Source organism: Chiloscyllium punctatum, chromosome 31 (genome assembly GCF_047496795.1).
Source record: "Chiloscyllium punctatum isolate Juve2018m chromosome 31, sChiPun1.3, whole genome shotgun sequence".
Taxonomy (NCBI): domain Eukaryota; kingdom Metazoa; phylum Chordata; class Chondrichthyes; order Orectolobiformes; family Hemiscylliidae; genus Chiloscyllium; species Chiloscyllium punctatum.
This window is the reverse complement of record NC_092769.1, coordinates 878177-892784: the sequence shown is the minus strand read 5'-3', so window position 1 is coordinate 892784 and position 14608 is coordinate 878177.

The window sequence follows — 14608 nt, the reverse complement described above, 5'->3', positions numbered from 1 at the left end:
TATCTGTCATTCTGTATATAAACCACTCTCAACCTCTCAATTAGATTCCAGGCTGTAACTCACTCCGGGATATCTATTATTCAGTATATAAAAAACTCTGAACCCCTCAATTAGATTCCAGACTGTAACTCACTCCGGGATATCTGTTATTCTGTATATAAACCACTCTGAATCCCGCAATTAGATTACAGGCTGTAACTCACTGCGGGATATCTGTTATTCTGTGTATATACCACCCTGAACCACTCAATTAGATTCCAGGCTGTAACTCAGTCTGGGCTTTCTGGTATTTTGTATATTAACCACTCTGAACCCCTCAAGTAGATTCCAGGCCGTAACTCAGTCTGGGCTATGTGTTGTTCTGTATATAAACCACTTTGAACCCCTCAATTAGATTCCAGGCCGTAACTCAGTCTGGGCTATGTGTTATGCTGTATATAAAACACTCTGAACCCCTCAATTAGATTCCAGGCTGCAACTCGCTCTGGATTATCTGTTATTCTGTAAATTAACCTCTCTGAAGGCCTCAATTAGATCCAGACTGTAACTCACTCCAGGATATCTGTTATTCTGTATATAAACCACTCTGAACCCCTCAATTAGATTCCAGGCAGTAACTCACTCCGGGATATCTGTTATTCTGTATATAAAACACTCTGAAACCCTCAATTAGATTCCAGGCTGTAACCCACTCCGGGATATCTGTTAATCTGTATATAAACCACTCTGAACCCCTCAATTAGATTCCAGGCAGTAACTCACTCCGGGATATCTGTTATTCTGTATATAAAACACTCTGAACCCCTCAATTAGATTCCAGGCTGTAACCCACTACAGGATATCTGTTAATCTGTATATAAACCACTCTGAACCCCGCAATTATATTCCAGGCTGTAACTCACTCTCGACCATCTGTTATTCTGTATATTAACCACTCTGAAGGCCTAAATTCGATCCCGACTGAAATTCATTCCAGGATATCTGTTATTCTGTATATAAACCACTCTGAAGGCCTCAATTAGATCCAGACTGAAATTCATTCCAGGCTATCTGTTATTCTGTATATAAACCACTCTGAACCTCTCAATTAGATTCCAGGCTGTAACCCACTTCGGGATATTTGTTATTCTGTGTATAAACCACCCTGGACCCCTCAATTAGATTCCAGGCTGTAACTCACTCCAGGATATCTGTTATTCGGTATATAAACCACCCTGAACCCCTCAATTAGATTCCAGGCAGTAACTCACTCCGGGACATCTATTATTCTGTATAAAAAACCTCTCTGAACCCCTAAATTAGATTCCAGACTGTCACTCACTCCGGGATATCTATTATTCTGTGTATAAACCACTCGGAACCCCACAATTACATTTCAGGCTGTAACTCACTCCGGGATATCTGTTATTCTGTGTATAAACCACTCTGAACCCCTCAATTAGATTCCAGTCTGTAACTCACGACGGGCTATCTGTTATTCTGTATATAAACCACTCTGAACCCCTCAATTAGATTCCAGGCTGGAACTCACTCCGGGCTATCTGTTATACTATACATAAACCACTCTGAACCCCTCAATTACATTCCAGGCTGTAACTCACTGCGGGATATCTGTTAATCTGTATATAAACCACTCTGAACCCCTCAATTAGATTCCAGGCTGTAACTCACTCCGGGATATCTGTTATTCTGTATATAAACCACTCTGAACCCCGCAATTAGATTCCAGACTGTAACTCGCTCTGGACTATCTGTTATTCTTTATATTATCCATTCTGAAGGCCTCAATTAGATCCAGACTGTAATTCACTCCAGGATATCTGTCATTCTGTATATTAAACACTCTCAACCCCTCAATTAGATTCCAGACTGTAACTCACTCCGGGATATCTGTTAATCTGTATATAAACCACTCTGAACCCCTCAATTAGATTCCAGGCTGTAACCCACTCCGGGATATCTGTTAATCTGTATATAAACCACTCTGAACCCCTCAATTAGATTCCAGGCTGTTACTCACTCCGGGATATCTGTTATTCTGTATATAAACCACTCTGAACCCCACAATTAGATTCCAGGCTGTAACTCACTCTCGACTATCTGGTATTCTGTATATTAACCACTCTGAATGCCTCAATTCGATCCAGACTGAAATTCACTCCAGGATATCTGTTATTCTGTATATAAACCACTCTGAACCTCTCAATTAGATTCCAGGCTGTAACTCACTCCAGGCTATCTGTTATTCTGTATATAAACCACTCTGAACCCCTCAATTAGATTCCAGGCTGTAACCCACTTCGGGATATTTGTTATTCTGTGTATAAACCACCCTGGACCCCTCAATTAGATTCCAGGCTGTAACTCACTCCAGGATATCTGTTGTTCTGTATATAAACCACCCTGAACCCCTTAATTAGATTCCAGGCTGTAACTCACTCCGGGACAACTATTATTCTGTATATAAACCACTCTGAACCCCTCAATTACATTCCAGGCTGTAACTCACTGCGGGATATCTGTTAATCTGTATATAAACCACTCTGAACCCCTCAATTAGATTCCAGGCTGTAACTCACTCCGGGATATCTGTTATTCTGTATATAAACCACTCTGAACCCCTTAATTAGATTCCAGTCTGTAACTCACGACGGGCTATCTGTTATTCTGTACATAAACCACTCTGAACACCTCAATTAGATTCCAGGCTGTAACTCACTCCGGGATATCTGGTATTCTTTATATAAACCACCCTGAACCCCTCAATTAGATTCCAGGCTGTAAATCACTCTGGACTATCTGTTAATCTGCACATAAACCACTCTGAACCCCTCAATTAGATTCCAGGCTGTAAGTCACTCTGGACTATCTGTTATTCTGCGTATAAACCACTCTGAACCCCTCAATTAGATTCCAGGCTGTAAGCCACTTCAGGATATTTGTTATTCTGTATATAAACCACCCTGAACCCCTCAATAGATTCCAGACTGTAACTCACTCCGGGATATCTGTTATTGTGTATATAAACCACTCTGAACCCCTCAATTAGATTCCAGGCTGTAACTCACTCCGGGATATCTGTTATTCTGTAACATAAACCAGAGGATTTGAGCCACGGGGAGAGGCTGAATAAGCTGAGGCTGTTTTCCCTGGAGCATCAGAGGCTGAGGGGTGACTTTATCGAGGTTTATAAAATCAAGACGGGCATGGATAGGAAAAATAGACAAAGTCTTTTCCTCGCTGTAGGGGAGTCTAGAACTAGAGGGCAGAGGTTTAGTGTGAGAGGGGAAAGATAAGGAAGAGACCTAAGGGGCAACTTGTTCACTCAGAGGGTGGTCCATGAATGGAATGAACTGTCAGAGGAAGTGGTGGAGGGTAGTACAATTGCAACATTTAAAATTCAGCTCGGTGGGTATGTGAATGGGAAAGGTTTGGAGGGAGATGGGCCAAATGCTTGAAAAAGAGACTAGAGTAGGTTAGGATATCTGGTCGGCATAGACGGGTTGGACCAAAGGGTGTGTTTCCATGCTGTACATCCCTAGGAGTGTATGACTCCGCGATTTTGTGACTCATTACATTCTGTCCATAAACCACACTGAACCCCTTGATTAGATTCCAGGCTGTAACTCACTCAGGGCTATCTGTTATTCTGTATATAAACAAGCCTGAACCCCTCAATTAGATTCCATGCCTTAACTCACTCCAGGGTATCTATTTCTGTATATAAACCACCCCGATCCCCTCGATTAAATTCCAGGCTTTAACTCAATCCGGGATATCTGTTTTTCTGTATATAAACCTCTCTGAACCCCTCAATTAGATTCCAGGCTGTAACTCACTCCGGACTATCTGTTATTCTGTATATAAACCACTCTGAACTCCTCGATTAGGTTCCAGGCATTTGCTCACTCAGGACTATCTGTTAATCTATATATAAACAAGCCTGAACCCCTCAATTCGATTCCATGCTGTAACTCACTCTGGGCTATCTGTTATTCTGTATATTAACCACCCTGAACCCATTGATTTGATTCCACTTCCTGTCATGTTAAGCTCATGTTCCCAACACAATCTAATCTTAATAATGATCAATGTATCACTGGTCCTCCAATCTGCTGGCACTACCATCATGTTAACTTACTGATGTTTACGTACATGATCAGCTGTAGCATCTGAACAATACTGCTTCAGAATTTCTCATCATTTTACACAGAAACATTCAGCTTTTTCTATTCTTACTGCAAATCACCTTCCAGAATATTCTGTTGCACCTGCCAATGTTTTCAATATAATTCACAAAACACTGACAGCAGGGTAGATGACATGATAGGATGTAGCAAACTGTTACACTCAGTACCTTCATGTTGCAATGTAATAGTATCCAGTCAGAAACATGCCCTGGGTCAGGGATAAAACCTCCCGGGGTCTGGAAGTGGGGACTGGGCAGAGAACGGGGTTTTCGTCTGTCACTGAGTTAGTTTGGAAATCTGTGCTGCACATGGACATTTCTCCACATTATATTCAGTTTCTATGTGTGGGTGTGTGTGTGTGATGGAGAGAGTTTAAACTGAGTTTAACTCTGCGTCTCTGCTTAGGGATTCCCTTTCTTTCAGATATTTGACTGCAACATCATAGAAACTGTGGGTATCTGCCTGTTTCTCTCCCATCTTTCAGAACACATAGAAACCTCCACATAAAGCAGTTGAATCCTGTCTGGCTCAGCTCATTGTTGAGTTGGTCCATGGTGGGTAATTTCTCCTCTGCTTTCTCTCCTCTCGTATCCCGTTGCTCTGTCGATAAATCGCAAAATACCCTCAATTTGAATGCAATCTGCAACTCACTCCAGGCTATCTGTTATTCTGTATATAACCCACCCTGAACACCTCGATTCGATTCCAAGCTGTAACTCACTCCAGGCTATCTGTTATTCTGAACATAACCCACCCTGAACACCTCAATTCAATTCCAAGCTGTAACTCACTCCGGGCTGCCTGTTATGGTGTCTATAAACCACCCTGAACCCCGCGATTAGATTCCAGGCTGTAACTCACACTGGGCTAACTGTTATTTTCTATATAAGGAACCTTGAACACCTCGATTCAAATCCAGGCTGTAACTCACTCCAGGCTATCTGTTATTCTGTATGGAACCCACCCTGAACACATCGATTCGATTACAAGCTGTAACTTACTCCAGGCTATCTGTTATTCTGTATATAAACTACTCTGAACCCCGTGATTAGATTCCAGGCTGTAACTCACCCTGGGCTATCTGTTATTCTGTATATAAATCACCCTGAACCCCGCGATTCGATTCCAGGCTGTAACTCACTCCGAGCCATCTGTTATTCTGAATATAAACCACCCTGAACCCCTCGATTAGATTCCAGGCTATATCTCATTCCGTGGCATATGTTATTCTGTATATAAATCACTGTGAACTCCTCAATTAGGTTCAAGGCATTAGCTCACTCAGGGCTATCTGTTATTCTGTATATAAACAAGCCTGAACCCCTCAATTAGTTTCCGTGCCTTAACTCACTCCAGGCTATCTGTTTTCTGTGTATAAACCACCCCAAACCCCTCGATTACATTCCAGGCTTTAACTGACTCCGGGATATCTGTTATTCTGTAACATAAACCAGCCTGAACCCCTTGATTAGATTCCAGGCTGTAACTCACTCCGGGCTATCTGTTCTTCTGTATATAAACCACTCTGAGACCTCAATTAGATTTCAGGCTGTAACTCACTCTGGGCTATCTGTTATTCTGTATAAGAACCACCCTGAACTCCTCAATTAGATTCCAGGCTGTATCTCACTCTGGAATATCTGTTATTCAGTATATAGACCACACTGAACCGCTCAATTTGATTCCAGGCTGTAACTCACTCCGGGATATCTGTTATTCAGTATATAGACCACTCTGAACTGCTCAATTAGATTCCAGGCTGTAACTCACTCCGGGATATCTGTTATTCTGTGTATAAACCACCCTGAACCCCTCAATTAGATTCCAGGCTGTAACGCACCCTGGGCTTTCTGGTATTTTGTATATTAACCACTCTGAACCCCTCAATTAGATTCCAGGCTGTAACCCACCCTGGGCTATCTGTTATTCCGTGTATAAACCACCCTGAACCACTCAATTAGATTCCAGGCGGTAACCCACCCTGGGCTATCTGTTATGCTGTATATAAACCACTCGAAACCCCTCTATTAGATTCCAGGCCGTAACTCAGTCTGGGCTATGTGTTGTTCTGTATATAAACCACTCTGAACCCCTCAATTAGATTCCAGGCTGTAACTCGCTCTGGACTATCTGTTATTCTGCATATTAACCACTCTGAAGGCCTCAATTAGATCCAGACTGTAACTCACTCCAGGATATCTGTTATTCTGTATATAAACCACTCTGAACCCCTCAATTAGATTCCAGGCTGTAACTCACTCCGGGCTATCTGTTATTCTGTATATAAACCACTCTGAAGGCCTCAATTAGATCCAGACTGTAACTCACTCCAGGATATCTGTTATTCCGTATATAAACCACTCTGAAACCCTCAATTAGATTCCAGGCTGTAACTCGCTCCGGGCTATCTGTTATTCTGTATATAAACCACTCTGAAGGCCTCAATTAGATCCAGACTGTAATTCACACCAGGATATCTGTTATTTTGTATATAAACCACTCTGAAACTCTGAATTAGATTCCAGGCTGTAACTCACTCCAGGCTATCTGTTATTCTGTATATAAACCACTCTAAAACCCTCTATTAGATTCCAGGCCGTAACTCAGTCTGGGTATGTGTTAGTCTGTATATAAACCACTCTGAACCCCTCAATTAGATTCCAGGCTGTAACTCGGTCTGGATTATCTGTTATTTTGTATAGAAACCACTCTGAACCCCTCAATTAGATTCCAAGCTGTAACTCACTCCAGGATATCTGTTATTCTGTGTATAAACCACCCTGAACCACTCAATTCGATTCCAGGCAATAACTCACCCTGGGCTATCTGTTATTCTGTATATAAACCACTCTAAACCCCTATTAGATTCCAGGCCGTGACTCAGTCTGGGCTATGTGTTGTTCTGTATATAAACCACTCTGAACCCCTCAATTAGATTCCAGGCTGTAACTCGCTCTGGACTATCTGTTATTTTGCATATTGACCACTCTGAAGGCCTCAATTAGATCCAGACTGTCACTCACACCAGGATATCTGTTATTCTGTATATAAACCACTCTGAACCCCTCAATTTGATCCAGGCTGTAACTCATTCCGGGCTATCTGTCATTCTGTATATAAACCACTCTCAACCTCTCAATTAGATTCCAGGCTGTAACTCACTCCGGGATATCTATTATTCAGTATATAAAAAACTCTGAACCCCTCAATTAGATTCCAGACTGTAACTCACTCCGGGATATCTGTTATTCTGTATATAAACCACTCTGAATCCCGCAATTAGATTACAGGCTGTAACTCACTGCGGGATATCTGTTATTCTGTGTATAAACCACCCTGAACCACTCAATTAGATTCCAGGCTGTAACTCAGTCTGGGCTTTCTGGTATTTTGTATATTAACCACTCTGAACCCCTCAAGTAGATTCCAGGCCGTAACTCAGTCTGGGCTATGTGTTGTTCTGTATATAAACCACTTTGAACCCCTCAATTAGATTCCAGGCCGTAACTCAGTCTGGGCTATGTGTTATGCTGTATATAAAACACTCTGAACCCCTCAATTAGATTCCAGGCTGCAACTCGCTCTGGATTATCTGTTATTCTGTAAATTAACCTCTCTGAAGGCCTCAATTAGATCCAGACTGTAACTCACTCCGGGATATCTGTTAATCTGTATATAAACCACTCTGAACCCCTCAATTAGATTCCAGGCAGTAACTCACTCCGGGATATCTGTTATTCTGTATATAAAACACTCTGAACCCCTCAATTAGATTCCAGGCTGTAACCCACTCCAGGATATCTGTTAATCTGTATATAAACCACTCTGAACCCCGCAATTATATTCCAGGCTGTAACTCACTCTCGACTATCTGTTATTCTGTATATTAACCACTCTGAAGGCCTAAATTCGATCCCGACTGAAATTCATTCCAGGATATCTGTTATTCTGTATATAAACCACTCTGAAGGCCTCAATTAGATCCAGACTGAAATTCATTCCAGGCTATCTGTTATTCTGTATATAAACCACTCTGAACCTCTCAATTAGATTCCAGGCTGTAACTCACTCCAGGCTATCTGTTATTCTGTATATAAACCACTCTGAACCCCTCAATTAGATTCCAGGCTGTAACCCACTTCGGGATATTTGTTATTCTGTGTATAAACCACCCTGGACCCCTCAATTAGATTCCAGGCTGTAACTCACTCCAGCATATCTGTTATTCGGTATATAAACCACCCTGAACCCCTCAATTAGATTCCAGGCAGTAACTCACTCCGGGACATCTATTATTCTGTATAAAAACCTCTCTGAACCCCTAAATTAGATTCCAGACTGTCACTCACTCCGGGATATCTATTATTCTGTGTATAAACCACTCGGAACCCCACAATTACATTTCAGGCTGTAACTCACTCCGGGATATCTGTTATTCTGTGTATAAACCACTCTGAACCCCTCAATTAGATTCCAGTCTGTAACTCACGACGGGCTATCTGTTATTCTGTATATAAACCACTCTGAACCCCTCAATTAGATTCCAGGCTGGAACTCACTCCGAGCTATCTGTTATTCTATACATAAACCACTCTGAACCCCTCAATTACATTCCAGGCTGTAACTCACTGCGGGATATCTGTTAATCTGTATATAAACCACTCTGAACCCCTCAATTAGATTCCAGGCTGTAACTCACTCCGGGATATCTGTTATTCTGTATATAAACCACTCTGAACCCCGCAATTAGATTCCAGACTGTAACTCGCTCTGGACTATCTGTTATTCTTTATATTATCCATTCTGAAGGCGTCAATTAGATCCAGACTGTAATTCACTCCAGGATATCTGTCATTCTGTATATTAAACACTCTCAACCCCTCAATTAGATTCCAGACTGTAACTCACTCCGGGATATCTGTTATTCTGTATATTAACCACTCTGAACCCCTCTATTAGATTCCAGGCTGTAACCCACCCTGGGCTATCTGTTATTCTGTATATAAACCACTCTAAACACCTCTATTAGATTCCAGGCCATAACTCAGTCTGGGCTATGTGTTATTCTGTATATAAACCACTCTGAACCCCTCAATTAGATTCCAGGCCGTAACTCAGACTGGGCTATCTGTTATTCTGTATATAAACCACTCTGAGCCCCTCAATTAGATTCCAGGCTGGAACTCGCTCTGGATTATCTGTTATTCTGTAAATTAACCTCTCTGAATGCCTCAATTAGATCCAGACTGTAACTCACTCCAGGATATCTGTTATTCTGTATATAAACCACTCTGAACCCCTCAATTAGATTCCAGGCAGTAACTCACTCCGGGATATCTGTTATTCCGTATATAAACCACTCTGAACCCCTCAATTAGATTCCAGGCTGTAACTCACTCCGGGATATCTGTTAATCTGTATATAAACCACTCTGAACCCCTCAATTAGATTCCAGGCTGTTACTCACTCCGGGATATCTGTTATTCTGTATATAAACCACTCTGAACCCCACAATTAGATTCCAGGCTGTAACTCACTCTCGACTATCTGGTATTCTGTATATTAGCCACTCTGAATGCCTCAATTCGATCCAGACTGAAATTCACTCCAGGATATCTGTTATTCTGTATATAAACCACTCTGAACCTCTCAATTAGATTCCAGGCTGTAACTCACTCCAGGCTATCTGTTATTCTGTATATAAACCACTCTGAACCCCTCAATTAGATTCCAGGCTGTAACCCACTTCGGGATATTTGTTATTCTGTGTATAAACCACCCTGGACCCCTCAATTAGATTCCAGGCTGTAACTCACTCCAGGATATCTGTTGTTCTGTATATAAACCACCCTGAACCCCTTAATTAGATTCCAGGCTGTAACTCACTCCGGGACAACTATTATTCTGTATATAAACCACTCTGAACCCCTCAATTAGATTCCAGACTGTAACTCACTCCGGGATATCTGTTATTCTGTGTATAAACCACTCGGAACCCCTCAATTAGATTCCAGGCTGCAACTCACTCCGGGCTATCTGTTATTCTGTATATAAACCACTCTGAACCCCTCAATTAGATTCCAGGCTGTAACTCGCTCTGGACTATCTGTTATTCTGTATATTAACCACTCTGAACCCCTAAATTAGATTCCAGGCTGTAACTCACTCCGGGATATCTGTTAATCTGTATATAAACCACTCTGAACCCCTCAATTAGATTCCTGGCTGTAACTCACTCCAGTGTATCTGTTATTCTGTATATAAACCACTCTAAACCCCTCTATTAGATTCCAGGCCGTAACTCAGACTGGGCTATCTGTTATTCTGTATATAAACCACTCTGAACCCCTCAATTCGATTCCAGGCTGTAACTCACTCCGGGATATCTGTTATTTAATATATAAATCACTCTGAAACCCTCAATTAGATTCCAGGCTGTAACTCACTCCGGAATATCTGTTATTCTGTATATAAACCACTCTGAACCCCTTAATTAGATTCCAGGCTGTAACTCACACCGGGACAACTATTATTCTGTATATTAACCTCTCTGAAGGCCTCAATTTGATCCAGACCGTAACTCACTCCTGGATATCTGTTATTCTGTATATAAACCACTCTGAACCCCTCAATTAGATTCCAGGCTGTCACCCACTTCGGGATATTTGTTATTCTGTATATAAACCACTCTGAACCCCTCAATTAGATTCCAGGCTGGAACTCACTCCGGGATATCTGTTAATCTGTATATAAACCACTCTGAAACCTGCAATTAGATTCCAAGCTGTAACTCGCTCTGGACTATCTGTTATTCTATATATTAAACATTCTGAAGGCCTCAATTAGATCCAGACTGTAATTCACTCCAGAATATCTGTCATTCTGTATTTTAACCACTCTCAACCTCTCAATTAGATTCCAGACTGTAACTCACTCCAGGATATCTGTTATTCTGTATATAAACCACCCTGAACCCCTTAATTAGATTCCAGGCTGTAACTCACACCGGGACAACTATTATTCTGTATATAAACCACTCTGAAACCCTCAATTAGATTCCAGACTGTAACTCACTCCGGGATATCTGTTATTCTGTGTATAAACCACTCGAAACCCCGCAATCACATTCCAGGCTGTAACTCACTCCGGGATATCTGTTGATCTGTATATAAACCACTCTGAACCCCTCAATTAGATTCCAGGCGGCAACTCACTCCGGGCTATCTGTTATTCTGTATATAAACCACTCTGAACCCCTCAATTAGATTCCAGGCTGTCACCCACTTCGGGATATTTGTTATTCTGTATATAAACCACTCTGAACCCCTCAATTAGATTCCAGGCCGTAACTCAGTCTGGGCTACGTGTTTATCTGCATATAAACCACTCTGAACCCCTCAATTAGATTCCAGGCTGCAACTCGCTCTGGATTATCTGTTATTCTGTAAATTAACCTCTCTGAAGGCCTCAATTAGATCCAGACTGTAACTCACTCCAGGATATCTGTTATTCTGTATATAAACCACTCTGAACCCCTCAATTAGATTCCAGGCAGTAACTCACTCCGGGATATCTGTTATTCTGTATATAAAACACTCTGAACCCCTCAATTAGATTCCAGGCTGTAACCCACTCCGGGATATCTGTTAATCTGTATATAAACCACTCTGAACCCCTCAATTCGGTTCCAGGCTGTAACTCACTCCGGGATATCTGTTATTCTGTATATAAACCACTCTGAACCCCGCAATTAGAATCCAGGCTGTAACTCACTCTCGACTATCTGTTATTCTGTATATTAACCACTCTGAAGGCCTCAATTAGATCCCGACTGAAATTCATTCCAGGATATCTGTTATTCTGTATATAAACCACTCTGAAGGCCTCAATTAGATTCCAGTCTGTAACTCACTCCAGGCTATCTGTTATTCTGTATATAAACTACTCTGAACCCCTCAATTAGATTCCAGGCTGTAACCCACTTCGGGATATTTGTTATTCTGTGTATAAATCACCCTGGACCCCTCAATTAGATTCCAGGCTGTAACTCACTCCAGGATATCTGTTATTCGGTAAATAAACCACCCTGAACCCCTCAATTAGATTCCAGGCTGTAACTCACTCCGGGACATCTATTATTCTGTATATAAACCTCTCTGAACCCCTAAATTAGATTCCAGACTGTAACTCACTCCGGGATATCTATTATTCTGTGTATAAACCACTCGGAACCCCACAATTACATTCCAGGCTGTAACTCACTCCGGGATATCTGTTATTCTGTGTATAAACCACTCTGAACCCCTCAATTAGATTCCAGTTTGTAACTCACGACGGGCTATCTGTTATTCTGTATATAAACCACTCTGAACCCCTCAATTAGATTCCAGGCTGGAACTCACTCCGGGCTATCTGTTATTCAATACATAAACCACTCTGAACCCCTCAATTACATTCCAGGCTGTAACTCACTGCGGGATATCTGTTAATCTGTATATAAACCACTCTGAACCCCTCAATTAGATTCCAGGCTGTAACTCACTCCGGGATATCTGTTATTCTGTATATAAACCACTCTGGACCCCGCAATTAGATTCCAGACTGTAACTCGCTCTGGACTATCTGTTATTCATTATATTATCCATTATGAAGGCCTCAATTAGATCCAGACTGTAATTCACTCCAGGATATCTGTCATTCTGTATATTAAACACTCTGAACCCCTCAATTAGATTCCAGACTGTAACTCACTCCGGGATATCTGTTATTCTGTATATTAACCACTCTGAACCCCTCTATTAGATTCCAGGCTGTAACCCACCCTGGGCTATCTGTTATTCTGTATATAAACCACTCTAAACACCTCTATTAGATTCCAGACCGTAACTCAGTCTGGGCTATGTGTTATTCTGTATATAAACCACTCTGAACCCCTCAATTAGATTCCAGGCCGTAACTCAGACTGGGCTATCTGTTATTCTGTATATATACCACTCTGAACCCCTCAATTAGATTCCAGGCTGGAACTCGATCTGGATTATCTGTTATTCTGTAAATTAACCTCTCTGAATGCCTCAATTAGATCCAGAGTGTAACTCACTCCAGGATATCTATTATTCTGTATATAAACCACTCTGAACCCCTCAATTAGATTCCAGGCAGTAACTCACTCCGGGATATCTGTTATTCTGTATATAAACCACTCTGAACCCCTCAATTAGATTCCAGGCTGTAACTCACTCCGGAATATCTGTTATTCTGTATATAAACCACTCTGAACCCCGCAATTAGATTCCAGGCTGTAACTCACTCTCGACTATCTGTTATTCTGTATATTAACCACTCTGAATGCCTCAATTAGATCCAGAGTGTAACTCACTCCAGGATATCTATTATTCTGTATATAAACCACTCTGAACCCCTCAATTAGATTCCAGGCAGTAACTCACTCCGGGATATCTGTTATTCTGTATATAAACCACTCTGAACCCCTCAATTAGATTCCAGGCTGTAACTCACTCCGGGATATCTGTTAATCTGTATATGAACCACTCTGAACCCCTCAATTAGATTCCAGGCTGTTACTCACTCCGGGATATCTGTTATTCTGTATATAAACCACTCTGAACCCCACAATTAGATTCCAGGCTGTAACTCACTCTCGACTATCTGGTATTCTGTATATTAACCACTCTGAATGCCTCAATTCGATCCAGACTGAAATTCACTCCAGGATATCTGTTATTCTGTATATAAACCACTCTGAACCTCTCAATTAGATTCCAGGCTGTAACTCACTCCAGGCTATCTGTTATTCTGTATATAAACCACTCTGAACCCCTCAATTAGATTCCAGGCTGTAACCCACTTCGGGATATTTGTTATTCTGTGTATAAAATACCCTGGACCCCTCAATTAGATTCCAGGCTGTAACTCACTCCAGGATATCTGTTGTTCTGTATATAAACCACCCTGAACCCCTTAATTAGATTCCAGGCTGTAACTCACTCCGGGACAACTATTATTCTGTATATAAACCACTCTGAACCCCTCAATTAGATTCCAGACTGTAACTCACTCCGGGATATCTGTTATTCTGTGTATAAACCACTCGGAACCCCTCAATTAGATTCCAGGCTGCAACTCACTCCGGGCTATCTGTTATTCTGTATATAAACCACTCTGAACCCCTCAATTAGATTCCAGGCTGTAACTCGCTCTGGACTATCTGTTATTCTGTATATAAACCACTCTGAACCCCTCAATTAGATTCCTGGCTGTAACTCACTCCAGTGTATCTGTTATTCTGTATATAAACCACTCTGAACCCCTAAATTAGATTCCAGGCCGTAACTCACTCTGGAATATCTGTTATTCTGTATATTAACCACTCTGAATGCCTCAATTTGATCCAGGCT